Genomic DNA, 14,596 nt, shown 5'->3' with positions numbered 1-14,596 from the left:
GAGCAGGGCCCCAAATAAAGTGTCAGGTGGGACTCTCCCTGCTTCCAGGATTTTCAAGACTTGGGGAGCAGTGGTTTTAATTCACAGCACCTGTTTGTGTTTTAACCCCATTAGAATGGTCCCATCCGGCTGGATTTAAACTTCAGTCTATTCCATTTCTTAAAGGCCAATTCCCCATTTCCCACAGATTATAGACCTTGGACTCACCCGTTGTTAAATCTAAAATGCTGGCCAGTGAGTCTTCTCCTGGATAAATTCCAAGTTGGGGTCTCTCAGGTAAATGGTTTACAGGACAAGGCATAATTAGGCACTGCTCTTCCATTATTGACCAACATCTTATTCACCCCCTTGTGCTAAAAATCTCTTTTCTAAGCACACAGTTATTTGCAGTTTTTATTGATCTTTCCTTGGCCTTTGCCTCTGTGGTCAGGAGTCTATTCTGAACATTACCGTTCAGCTTCATAGAATCCCCAGAGCTATTGAAGCTAATGTAGAATGTGTACTTTAATAGCATCATGAAAATCCGGGTCAATAGATAAATTTAATTCAGTTGGAAGTAAAATGTAACGTAATGCAGACTACACCTTCCTTTTAAAGTAGCTCTTCTGTAATGGCTTGACGTCATCTCCCCCTGAGCTGGGCGATGACCCCTTGCGAAGGAGGTAAGCCCTCCTATATGATACCTTGATTTTATTATCAGGACTTACTGTAATCTCTTACTGTATAGAAGATCGTCTAGATCTTCTTTAGAGAATCCGGTAACAATTGTGTACTTATGGGAATTTAGTATATTCAGGCAGCATTTCAAAACCAAGATGAAGGATAGAATATTTAATAAATGATTTTGAGAAAAGCAGGTATAATTTAGAAGAAAAAGTTTATTCTTATCTCACAGTGTGCCATAAAATAAATTCCAAATTGTTTAGAGGCTTAAGCATAAGAAAATATACTATAATGTGTCAAGATAAAACAAAGATTGCCTTAGTAATCTTTCGGGGGGGAGGTACAAGCAAGGCGCCCAACTTAGTAGCCACAAAGAAATAGACAAACGGAAGGACGCTTATAAAATTCAAAGTGTTTTCATGACTGAAGTTACCATAAACAAAAATAAAAAAACAAGAGGCAGACTGGGAGAAAAATCTGTGCTGCAACATATATCATAAGCAGAGGGTTCATGTTTCTATAACAGAAAGAACTCTTAAAATCATCAATGAAAAGCAAACGAACAAACAGTAGTAATTGTGGAATCAGAAAGGAAGAAAGACAAATGGCCCTTTTCCCTTTTACTTAAAAAGTTGCTAAAATTTCTGCATCTAATTCCAAAGTGTGGGACCAGTTCTACTATGTGTGGAGAGGGGGTTTCCCACAACCACCATCAAGCAAAGCAATTCTCCGACCCCAGCTGGGTGTCTTACAGTTCAACTCAGTGCTGACACTACCCAGAGATAACATCAGATCACACAGGTTAAGGGCTCAGCCCCACAGGACAGCTCCCTGGCTTCAGATGCCAGTCCCAAGTCCTAGCTTGTTCCCTGGGCTTCTGACACACTGGTTATAAATGAGAGGTTTACACAACCCCCACCTTTGGTTTGATTAATTTGCTAGAGTGGCTTGCAGAACTCAGAGAAACATTTCACTACTAGATCACTTGTTTGTTATAAAAGGATATAATTCAGGAAGAGCCAGAGGGAAGAGATTCATAGGGCAAGGTATGTAGGAAGGGCATGAAGCTTCCATATCCTATTAGAACATATCATTCTCCCCAAATCTCCATGTGCTTACCAACCGAGAGGCTTTCCAAAACCTTTCTTTTGAGTTTTTAAAAAAATTTTATTTGAGAGGGAGAGAGAGCAGAAGAGGTCAGAGAGAGGAGCAGACTTCCTGCTGAGCTGGGAGCCGGATGCAGGACTTGATCCCGTGACTCTGGGATCATGACCTGAGCTGAAGGCAGTCGCTCAACCAACTGAGCCACCCAGGTGCCCTCTTTTGAGTATTTAGGGAGGCTTCATTACATAGGCACAATTGATTCAACATCTACCCCTCCCTGCTCTCTGGAGATCAAGGAATAGAACTGAAAATCCCAATTTTATCATTTAACATCATTAACATGCCCAGTTGTGGTGGAAAGAAACTTGCAAATAGTAAGACACCCATTTCACTTTTACGGCTCTATAGCAAGTCCTGAGTACAGGAGACGAAATATTATGACCAAAGACGTTTCCACTGTTTATTGCTCAGAAAATTCCAAGGGTTTTGGGAACTGTGAGCCAGGAACTGTGTTCAAAGACCAGATATAGATGAGAAATATATTTTGGTAATCTGAATGACCATATATATATTTCTTATAAATCACAATATCACAGTTGCTTGACCAAGAATAAGGTAGCTATAAAATCAAAATGAGATTTGATTTTTCAAATCTATTTATAAATTAAAATACAAGAGATGGAAATTGTATAAAGAGCCATTTGAAATAAAGATACTGGAAGAAGTGAGTGCCATGCCTCAATCTGGACAGGGTTCTGAAGCTGGCAGGCTGTGTATCTTTTCTTACTTAAGCAAAAAAGTCTTGGGTACGGACACACTGGCAACAGGTGAACTATGGGCTCCAACTGACCTCTTCCCACAGATTCCTCTGCATCTCCCCAACTGTACTGTGAGTCTGGAGGGAGATAGGGGAGATGCTCTGAGTGCCAGCTACCTCCTGGCCAGCTTCTACCAGCTGTGATGCTGCTCACTTCCTCACCATCCCAGCCTCATTGCTCAGTGTCCTACTGCCTATGTTGCCCCAAGTCCAGGGGCTTCATCTCTTTGGCATCAACACATACTGAGGGCCAGGGCCGGGCATGAAGCTGGCAGAAAGGACTGCAACATCCTTCCTTTCTCTATACCGACTTCTCGTTCTTGGAAGCCAGAGAACGGTACAGCCCGTCCCAGACTCCCAGGAAGAGAACAGATTTGGAAAATGGCACTCCCTGGGCCCAGCCCTGCTAGGAGCAGGTTTCTCTCCTGGTAGGATAAGGGACAAATCACTTCCGTCTGCAGCAGGAAGCCATGTTTGGTCAGTGTGGTTGGTGATTAAGTTTTTCCAGATCTTCCACTCCAGCCACCTGCCAGTTCCATCTTGCTGTGTATTTTCGTTATAATTGAAGAGAGAGAGAGAGAGAGAGAGAGAGAAGAGAGAGAGAGAGAAAAAGACTGATACTATCTAGATTTGCAAGGGTGTGAAGGAGAAAGGATGTGGAGCAGCGTTTGATAGTGTTAAAAACAGGACAGCAGGCCAAAATGAAGTCAGGAAAGCTAAACCCATGTCACTAAACCGAGACTTAACAGTTTCGGCTCTCCCAGAAATGGAATCTTAAACCAGTCCGTCAGGAATCACCTGATGAGCACGAGTTAGGGAATCTGTCTGATAGACCCCTGCCATTCCCTAAAGGAGAGTGACCTTGCAGTAACCAACCAGCCTTTTTGTCTAGTATGACTCGCCTGTTCTGCTCCCTTTTGCCTGTCAAAGTCTTTCATTTGGTACAGCGCTTCAGAGCTCCTTTCTGCTAGATCGGATGCTGACCAATTCACGAATCACTGAACAAAGCCAATAAGATCTTTAACATTTTTCTCAGTTGCAGTTTGTTCTTTTAATAGTAGTATCTATCATTTTATCTATTGGACCAACGATCTTATTTCTAAGAATCTAGCCCATAAAATTATTATTCATAATGTTCACTATTATTCATGTTCTCTGAGCTCTAGATGCCCATTTTCATTTCTAACTGGTCACTGGAGAGCTCCGTTTGGATGTCTCAAAAACATCTCAAAACCACAAGTCCCATCTTACTACACTGAACTCATGATGCTCCCATTCTTAAACAGGACTTGCATATCAACTCCCCCATATCAGAAAATAGTGCCTCTGTCCAATCTATTTTCATACCAAAAAATCACGAGCATCTTTGATACTGTTTCCTTCATATCAAACATCTAGTCTATCTGGATTCTCTCTTTCAAATGTATCTGAAATCTGTCAGTTCTCCTCTGCATTCATGGTCCCCATTAAGACTAACATCTTTTGCCTGTATTAGAGCAATAGCCTCATAACTCGCATACTGTCATCCCCATTTATTTGAATCCCTATATAATAGAAGGAAAAGATAAGCCACAGACTGGGAGGATATACTTACAATCATATATCCGATAAGCTTATATCCAGAATATATAAAGAGCTCTTACAACTCAATAACAAGACAAACAGGGGCCCTGGGTGGCTCAGTCAGTTAAGCATCTGCCTTTGGCTTAGGTCATGATCCCATGGCCCTGGGATCAAGTCCTGTATGGGGCTCCCTGCTCATCAGGGGGACTGCTTCTCCCTCTCCCTCTGCCTGTTACTCCCCCTGTTTGTGTGCACGTGTTCTCTCTCTGGCAAATAAGTAAATAAAATCTAAAAAAAAAAAAAAAAAAAAAAAAAAAAGACAACCCCAGTTAAAAAATGGGCAAAAGATTTGAATAAATACTTCACTAAACAATATAGACACATGGAAGATGAGCATCAGAAAAGATGTTCAACACTGTTATTTGCCAGGGAAATGCACATTAAAACCACAAAGAGATACCACTCCACACCCATTAGAATGACTAAGATGCCTGTACCCCTGAAACCAATTATACATTACATGTTAATTAAAAAATAAGAATGACTAACATAAAAAAGCTAGACAATAAAAAGTGTTGATAAGGATGTAGAGAAACAGGGAGCCTTGTACACTTTCAGTCAGAATGTGGAATCACACAGCCACTCGGGAAAGGAGTTTGGTAGCTTCTTTTAAAGTTAAATAGGAACTTACCGCAGAACCTAACAATTCCACTTCTAGGACTCTGCCCAAAAGAAATAAAACATGTGTCCATAGGAGGACTTGTAGATGAATGTTCACAGTGACCTTATTTGGAACAGACACCCCCTGGTAAAAATCCAAATGTCCATCAACGTGAATGGATAAACGTGTTTCCTGCACATCTTGGAATACTGCTCAGCAATCAGAAAGAACAAAGTACCAGGACCCACCGTGACATTGACGAGCCTCAGAAATGTTGTTCTTGATGAAGCAAACCAGACAGAAAAGTCTACATAGTGTCTGATTCTTTTTATGTGAAATTTCTAGAAAAAACAAAAACTATGGAGACAGACATCAAGTTAGTGGTTGCCTCGTGTCAGGGTTGGAGTAAATAGGTGCAAAATGGGCACAAAGAAATTTCTGGGTAATTGTAATGATGGTTGCACAAGTTTATACATTGATGAAAACTCATCAAACTGTAGGCTTATAGTGGATAAACTATAGGTCGGTAATACCTTAACAAAGCTGTTGACAAAGATCTGTCTAGTACTTTTGGTTTACAACACTTAAGTAAAAGCAGACCTCTTTCCCATGACCTATAAGGTCCTAATTTCTTTGGCTTAATTGCCTTTGATTCTTCCAAATCTTGCTCACTGATTTCCAGCCAATGTGACTTACTCTCAGCCTTGTGCTGTGTAGTATTTTGCCTCAGGGACTTCCTACCCCTGTCCTCTGCCTGAAATACCTTTAATCCCTCACTCTCTAGCTGGAGAAGTCTTAGTACTTTTTACATCTCAGTTTAAATGTCACATTCTCCGAAGGAGCTTCCTTAACACCTCCCTTTGTGGCTTAAAGTAGGTCCCTCTCTAGTTCTTTCTACCTGGACTGTTCCTTCAAAGCATTTTTCACAATCTGTGCTTATGCATTTATTTGATGATGACTTATTTGATTGCTATCTTTCCACCTGAACGTAAGTGCCGAGAGGGCAGGGGCCACACCTGTTTCATGTACTCATTTTCAGCAGGTATCCTCCAACATTTAATTGATTCAGATAAAATAAACAAGCGGGTCAATTAATATAACCACCCAGGATTACCTATTGTGATTGGAATATCTCCAAGGGCCCACCATAAAGTCCACTGCTAGAATGAAAATAAAAACCTTTCACTGAAGTCTTACTGTTATTATGATCCTTTCTTTTTACCACTTGGGCAGTTGGCAACGTGAGCTCTAATTTTTCAGGCTAAAGTTGTTATAAGCAAGCTCTACGGGTGAGAAGTTTGGGTTCTCATGTCGTCGACTGTTTCTATAGCTGTTGGCAGAGCTGATTGCCGAAGTGCAGACATCCCGTTAGCTGACCACATCTCTGCCGGGAGCTGAACTTTTGCCAGAAGCTCATTTGAGAGGAATCACATTCAGGAAAGATTTCTACGGAGTACGTGTGGTCTTTGCAGAACACCCGCACCTGCTTACTTGTACTGGGCTATTTTGGTCCCTCCTAGAATCGCTTTTAGTGACTTGTACCGTCAGTCAATGCACAGAACAACATTACAAGAAAGACTCCTGCTGAGTTCAGTGCAGAAATGCAGTGTTCCTTGTTGCCAGGCTGTCTTCATGAGAACCTGCTGTCTTCCAGGAGCCCTAGATGGGAGGACCCAGCTTCCCACGAGGCATCGCAGCCTGGATGCGGAGCCAGGGATGAGAGTGAGCCAGACCACCGGGGTTAGCATTTGTACCGAGAGTTCTTTTCCATTAGCTCTCTTCCAAATTTTTAGCAGGGCGTCATTTTCCCCAATAAAATATTACTGGGGATCCCAGTACCTAAAACAAAAGAGCAGGGGTGTGCGTGGGGTTGTGGCTAAGTCAGGCTTTAGTTTTTCCTCCCACTCAAGGTTCTTTGTCCCCTGAAGCAGACGACAGGGGAGTTAAAATCCACTGATCTAGGGGCGCCTGGGTGGCTCAGTGGGTTAAGCCTCTGCCTTGGGCTCAGGTCATGATCCTGGGTCCTCAGGTCCTGGGATCGAGCCCCGCGTCAGGCTCTCTGCCCCGCGGGGAGCCTGCTTCCCCGTCTCCCTCTCTGCCTGCCTCTCTGCCTACTTGTGATCTCTGTCTGTCAAATGAATAAATAAAATCTTAAAAAAAAAAAATCCACTGATCTAGCCCAATCCACCCATTCGGGATTGTGGGCCGCCCCCCGCCCTGGAAACGCAGAGGCAGGCGGTTCAGTTACTAGAACACGGATGCTGGAAAGGGCCCGACGGGAGGGCGCGGGAGGGCGCGGGAGGGCGTCTCCTCACACCGCGGGCAGCGCCAGGTGCCCTGACGGCGGCGGAGGCGGCCTGAGGGGAGCACCGCAGGGGGCGGGGCCGCGGCGCCGCAGGAGTCTTCACCTCGCGTCCTCCAACGCCGCCTCCCGGAGCCCGACTTCGGCGAGCGTCCCCGGCGGCGTGGGCAGGGGACGCTCCTCCGCAGCGTCTCCGAGCCGCAGGCGCCGCTTCTCCGACCGCGACGCCCCCGCCGTCTGCGCGTCGCGGTCGCCGAGGCCCGGGGCTCCGCGAGGGAGGAGGGCGGGAAGAGGCGGAGGAGCGGGAATCCCACGTGGCCCGGGTCCCTCGACGTCTCCCGACTTACCTCAGAAGTCGGCGCGAACACGGTACTTTGTGCCGCGAGTCGGTCACAGCTCCTTCGGCGGCACATCAGTGCTTCGTACTATTTGCCGCTTACACTGATGTGCCGCCGAAGGAACGGCTCCAATCTCCGCGGAAAGTTCTGCGGGGGCAGGACGCGTGGTCGTCCCCGACCCGCCCGCGCAGCGAGGCCCTCGTCCGCCCTCCCGTCCGGCCCCGTCGCGGCCGTCACAGGTACCGCGCGAAACACTGTCTCGTCCGGTCCCCGGAGGTGTCGCGTCTCGCCGGCCGTCACCCGCCTCCCCTGCGGGGCGGCCCTGAGCCCGCGTCTGCCCTCCCTAGTCTCCCCCCCGCCCGCGTCTCCCCTGCCCTCGCCGAAGGCTTTGCCTCCTGCGGCGCCGCGTGCCTCTGGGTCCCGAGACTTTCACAGGTTGTGTGGCTTCTTGTACCATTTGTTGCAAAAATAAAGAAAACCTCATTTAAGATGGAGTCCGGTGCCGCGACCGGGAGCTCACCGGCGGGAGACGGAGGCGAGGGCCGTCTCCGCAGCGGCGGGCTCTGCTCAGTCAGGAGTTCGTCTCCCGCGCGTCGGGGGAGGAAGCCGAGCGCTCCCCTCCCGGCGAGCAGCGCGCGCGCGGGGCCGCCCGGCACCGACGCCTCAGCCTCCGCGCGTCGCTCCGCCGCGGACTCTCGCCCCAGACGCCGTCCGCGCGCCTCCCGCGGCGCGTGCGAGCGGGCCTCGCCCTCGCCTCTTCAGACTCGCCGCGGCGCCTCGGCCGTGACTCCTGTTATCCTCGAGGGACTCTTTTTTCTTAACTTGAGCAAAATTGCTCTGCTCGGAGTCGACGCCGTGGTAGGTTCGGCCGTGAGCGCCCCCCGTCGGCCGAGTGGCCGCTCCGCCGCCCTCGCCGCCCGCCGCGTCGCGCACTGGGCCGGCCGCTGGTCCTGGGGGTCGGGGCGGTTTAAAGACCGGAAATAAGCACAGGAACGTGTTTTCTCGGCGCCGCGTCTAAGCAGACGCTTCAGTAAGACCGACTTCTATCCGATGCCCTAAAAAGTACCTCGAGACGAGGAACCGGCCGGAAGTCGCCTCAGGTCCGCCGAGCGGCCCTCGCTGCGTGTTCCGAGCACCTCGCTTGAGTCACAAAAGCAAAAACCAGGTTCCTTATTTATATTTTGTTATTTTCAACTTTTTTACAGAAGGCGAGATTGCGAGTCGGCGGCGGGGTAGAGGGAGGAGGAGAGAGAGAATCCCGAGCAGGCCCCATGCCCGGCGCAGAGCCTGATGCAGGGCTCGGGCTCCCGCCGCTGAGGTCGCGACCTGAGATTCTGTCCTGCAGGACGCGTGGCCGCACCGATTGCTGTGCCCGAGGGGACTCCAGAGCCTGCCTGAAGAGCTCTAGTGAGCTCAGCTTGGAGAGGATCAAGGTGTAAGAACTCGTGGGTAAGGGTCGCCCGAGAAAACGAATGCCTTACTTTTTTCCTTCTAAAGTTTCTACAGGTACTGCTTTTGAACTAGGAAATGCAATCTCTGAAGTTTCGTCCTTTTATTTTTCCTTTTTAAATGATTTCTCCCTCACTTGAAGGATTTCCTTTTGGAGAGATAAATATCCAGAAGTTGCATGGCAGAAGTATCTAATGGTAATACCAAGCTTTGAAACACATTTTATTAGTCAGCAAGAGACTTTTACAGCAGGTTTATTTTTAATTTCCTTGATTGACCTTGCAAAATGTGATTTGCTTTGTAATGCTTCTTAAAATTGCACTCATTCGCTTAAATTATACTTTAAAAAATATAAATCATATGATAAGTGATAGAAGATAAAGCGACTCTAGTCATATTTTAGAAATGTGGAATTATGGATTATCCCTGGAACCCCATTTCGTTCCCAGCCAAGGAAGTGGAAAGCCACATAGCCTGTTGCTCTGGGGAAAACTGCTTCAGCGCCTGCTTGAACCATGACCCCTCAGAAAGGCTCGAGTCGACGACCAGACTGGATTTTTCACTTGCCTCTCCCAGGGAGTTGCACACACAGCAGGTTGGACACCTTACTAGTCCTTCCCCATTGGTGAACTCTGATCAGAAATACCTGATCAGCAAGGGTCAGGCTAGGGCTGGGCTGACTTTCTTTCTTTCTCTTTTCAAGTAGGCTCCCACGGGGTGCCCTGCACTGGCTTGAACTCACAGTCTGAGATCAAGACCTGAGTTGAGATAAAGAGTCAGACACTTAGCCAGCTGAGCCACCCAGGCACCCCCAGGCTGAGTTTCTCTAAGGAGATCTGTTGTCCATTACTAGGATTCGGGGTTCCTCAGATTAGATCCCAAGCTGTACCGTAAGCTTCAGTTGGCGGCATACGGCCTGCAGGTCACACTTTGTACATAAGGGTGCTAAATGGTCAAGATTGCAAAAATCTGTCAGAAAGAATTTCGCAATGCCTCATGAAATATTTACAAAGTCTCATGAAGCTAATGATTCACCCCAATCTATTGACTTAGGTGACTTGCATGTGTCCTATAAAGTAAAAACGCTCCTCTGGGTCTCCTTTGTTCTTTTTTCTTTCCTTAAGATTTTATTTATTTATTTGAAAGAGAGAGAGAGAGGGAGAGCACAGAGGGAGAAGCAAGCTCCCCACTGAGCGGCGTGCCCTATGTGGATGGAGCTCGATCCCAGGACCCAGGGATCATGACCTGAGCCTAACAGAGCTTTAATCAACTGAGCCACCCAGGTGCCCCACGTGTCTCCTTTGTTCTTTATGCTCTGCTACAAACACTCCCTCACTTCTAACACCAGGTGTGCGGGTTCTCCTCATATCAAGCAGTTCTGGAACACAAGACTCTCTCCACCCCAACCCCCAACATAGGGGGCCGATCTCCAGTCTAGGTTGTCAACTGTGTTTCTGACCCACCAGCTATAGATTGGAGGGTCTCCCATGCCCTCCTCAGGTTCTCTTCATTTACTAGAATGGCTCACACAACTCAAGAAAAATTTCCTTGCTAGGTTACTGATTTATTAGAAAAGGCTCTAACTCAGGAACAACCAGATGCATAGGGTAAGGTATGGGTCGTATTGGGCAATGACAGGCCAGCCCAGAACGTGCCACTCTGGCATATTGATTATTTTAAATAAAAATGACTTAAGAAGTAGCTAAGGCAAAAAAATAGTCTGACCTTTCCACTCCCCTTTGGCACCAGCAAGCAAGAAATAAAGCTCCCATGTGAAAGGTACCCTCCCTCTACCAGGAGGTAAAGAGGCCTCCTTAGCACCAGAGATAGGAAATTTAGAGCCAAAAAGCTGGGTAAACAAACCTGGTTGTTTTTTTACAGAATTTAACACCCTCTAAAACTTCTGTTTAGAATTCCTTACTAAATGGAGCTCTCGAAGTTAAGTTTTTCTCTGTCCTGTCAATTCCTTACAGATTTCTCTTTGTCTAAGATGTATAAAACCTGCCTGCCTTTTTCATTTCTTTGGGTCTCAATTTCATTATTGGGCCTCTGTGCACATGTAATAGAACTTTGATTTTGTCTCTTGCTAATAAGACTCATGTCAATTTAAATTTTTTTTAAAGATTTTATTTGTTTGAGAGCGAGAGCGCATGCCCATGAGCAGGGCGGAGGGGCAGAGGGAGAAGCAGACTCCCTGCTGAGCAGGGCACCCCACTAGGGTCTCCATCCCAGGACCCCAGAATCATGACCCGAGACAAAGGCAGATGCCTAACCAACAAGCCACCTAGGCGTCCCCATGTCAATTAAATTTTTAAGCCACCTGGAAGACCTTGAGGGAAGGAGGAGAAGTTTTTCCTCCCCTAAAAGGGAAAGGGTGCAAAGCTCTCGTGCCCTCTGTGGGAGTGGCCCTCTCCCAGCATCTCCATGTGGTCACCAACCCAGAAGGCCCCCGAACCTTGTCCTTTTATTTTTTTTTTCCTGTTTTTAAGGTTCCACTACAGCAAATTGGTTAGAGCATTAGTCATTAGTTATTATTAACTCAACCTCCAGCTGAAAGCTGCAACCCACTAATTATTTGGTTGGTTCCCCTGGCAACCAGCCCCCATTCTTAGGGCCTTTCCAAAGTCACTGCACTAACATAAACTCAGGTGTGGTGGAACAGGGCTTGTTTTGGGTCCAAAAGACATCTTTTTCACTCTATCACTTAGGAAATTCCAAGGGTTTTAGAAACTGTGCCAGAAATAAGGACAAGACCAAAAGGATGTTTCTTATTGTAAATCATAATATGATATCACACAAACTAACTGACCCCTCGTACAAATTATTTTTGTTTAAACTTTGTTATTTTTTTTTCTAGATTTGTATATGCTAAAGCCTGTGTAAGAAGATCTAAATGTGTAGCGTGCTTAGGTCCTTCACTGACAGTAAGAACTCCTTATACTCATTGAAATAAATTTCTAGGCCACTCCTGCCTGGGGTGCCATGTTAGCAAACTGTTTTAGAAAAAATTCGTGTTTTTGTAAATGTTCCACTTGAGTGGGCACACGATGTGCCAGTCAACCGTCCCCAGCTGCTAAGCCAGCTCTGGGCTCCGCACTTATTTCCTTGCTCCTTCTCATCCTAACGAGGTGTGACTCTGTGACCCAGCCGATCAGATGTTTTCTAATTTTCTCCTCTTATTCCTTATCCTGTAAAAGCTTGCTGCCTTCTGCCTTGCTTTGCACTTTTCCCAATGGGGAATGTCTGCTTCATGTATTTAAGTCTGTGTCACCTAAATTATTTTCTTCATCATTTTTCATATATTTGAATTAAGTGCATTTTTAAAAATCCATTTTCAGGGACACCTGGGTAGCTCAGTTGGTTACACAACTGACTTTCGATTTTGGCTTGGGTTGTGATTTCGGGGTTGTAAGATTCAGCTCCGTTTCAGGCTCCGTGCTGGGTGGGCCAGAGCCTGCTTGCGATTCTTTCTCCCCGCCTCCCTCTGCCCCTCACCCCTGCTCTCTCTCTCTCACTCTCGCTTTTTTTTTTTTTAAGAGATTTTTATTTATTTATTTGACAGGAGAGAGAAATCACAAGTAGGCAGAGAGAGGCCGAAGCAGGCTCCCCTGCTGAGCAGAGAGCCCTATGTGGGACTGGATCCCAGGACCCTGAGATCATGACCTGAGCCGAAGGCAGAGGCTTAACCCACTGAGCTACCCAGGCGCCCCCCGCCCCCGCAAAAAAGAAAAAATCCATCTTCAAAAAAATATATCTGTAGATAGTGGAGATGGTAATGTCTGACTATGGGAAAATATTTCTGATTACAAATAAAAATTATTTCTCTGGAGGAGTCAAGCTGAGCAAATGTTGATCTTAATCTGTAGCTTGGATAGATGGCATTATGTATGAGCAGTGGCAAGGAACACAGGCAGAAGGAAAGGAAATCGGATGTGGACCAAAGTTCCAAGGGGACTCGGGAGAACTGCCTCGGTGACAGAGGCTGACTCTGGAGTCACAGCAGGTGGGCGGCAAGCTCACAGTCAGTGGAGGCATGGCTGGCACTGGACTATCTATTTCACTGATGGAACTCAACCCTGAAGAAATCAAGTGACACTTAGTCCTTGGGCGTCAAGTAGGCAGATGAAGTATGTCTACTGTTCAGGACATTCTAGGCATTCGGGAAGCATGCCACTGTACTGTGGTTCTCTAGCCATCAGAGAATGTTTTGCTTCTAAAGAAGACTGATTTGAGCAACTTCATGCAAAAGCATTCAGAGGCAGGTTGAGCACCAGTTAGAAGGGGAGAAACTGCAAAATTTGGAAGAGGGACAAAACTCATTCCCATCCATCCATCCATCCATGATTCCATTTATCCATCCACCCACCTGTCCATCTTTAATTGCTTATTTGCTTGATTAATTCAACACATATTTATTGAGCCCCCTTTTCGCACCACATATTGACTTAGGTGCTGAGGATAAAATTGAGAGCAAAACAGATAGGGTCTCTGTCTTCCTGGCACTTACAGTCTAATGGGTGCGATAGAGGTAATTAATAATCATAAATGCATGATTACAAAGTACTAGATGGCTCTGAAGCAAAGACACACAGTACGGTGAAAAAAATAATAGAACACGACCTCATCTGAGGATCAGGGCAGCTCCCCTGATGAAGAGGTGTTTGAGCTGAGATCTGAAAGAGGAGAAGACATTACCAGGTGAAGAATGGGAGGACAATGGGTCAGCTTGTACAATGACCAATTGTAGGTATTTCTTCCAAATTCTGCATTCAGGTTGGTGGGTGGGGTGAAATCAGCCACCATGGGAGTATTTGCACTATGGAAATTTGCAAGCACTGCAAACAGGACTTTCTTTTGGAAGGCCAGTTGTGAGACATTTGCTGGCATCCCCTTGGGAGGAGGTGGATTGCAAGTGATGTGTGTACTAATCACTCCCTAGAACTCAGGTGCTGTATTAGGTACTGGATATATTATGTCACTTGATGCTCACACGAACTCTGTGTAGTAGAAATATTTACCTTGGACATAGAGCGGGACTTTAAGAGAGTGAATTTCCCATACTGTTGAGCTAGCTAGTGGACCAGGTCATATTCGAAGCCAAGTCTGTTAGGCTTTAAAAAAGCAAAAAAGACTTATTTAGAGGAACCCTTATAAATGGTTCATCCACTTTTGGAGTGTGTAATTTTCAGAAGTTAAAAAACAACTTTTTTTTGCAAATGCAGAATGGATACCTGTCAAAAGATTTAATCATCTCATTAATCAGTGAGGGAACCAGTACAATGATCAGGGCAGTTCAAAGAGCATTTATGGAACTGGGTATTCATAGGCAGTTAAATAAAGAAATCTTTGAATAGATGATCTAGGTTAGAAGCAAAACTTATTAATGTTTTACAGGGCAATAGACCACAACCTTTGGGATTATCTCTTCTACTAGAGAGAAATCATTTGCATCTTTATTGGACATAAATCTCCAAGTTAACTTCGCAGTTATGAGCCTTTAATTAAAAGTAAATAGAGAAGTCAGAAAATGGTAAATTCTCCCAGAAAATGAAATGATCCTTGAGGGGATTGTTAAACAATGCTTCTGTGGGACATTGAAAGGGTATGCTTGTATTCTTTTGGCTTTATTTCTATGTTTTGTGTAATTTTTCTTAAGTGTGAGCAGGTAACTCTCATTCTCACCAGTATGTCTAACTTTA

The sequence above is a fragment of the Lutra lutra genome, chromosome 15 (genome assembly GCF_902655055.1).
Source record: "Lutra lutra chromosome 15, mLutLut1.2, whole genome shotgun sequence".
In the NCBI taxonomy this organism is placed as follows: domain Eukaryota; kingdom Metazoa; phylum Chordata; class Mammalia; order Carnivora; family Mustelidae; genus Lutra; species Lutra lutra.
Note: the sequence above shows the minus strand (reverse complement) of the source record.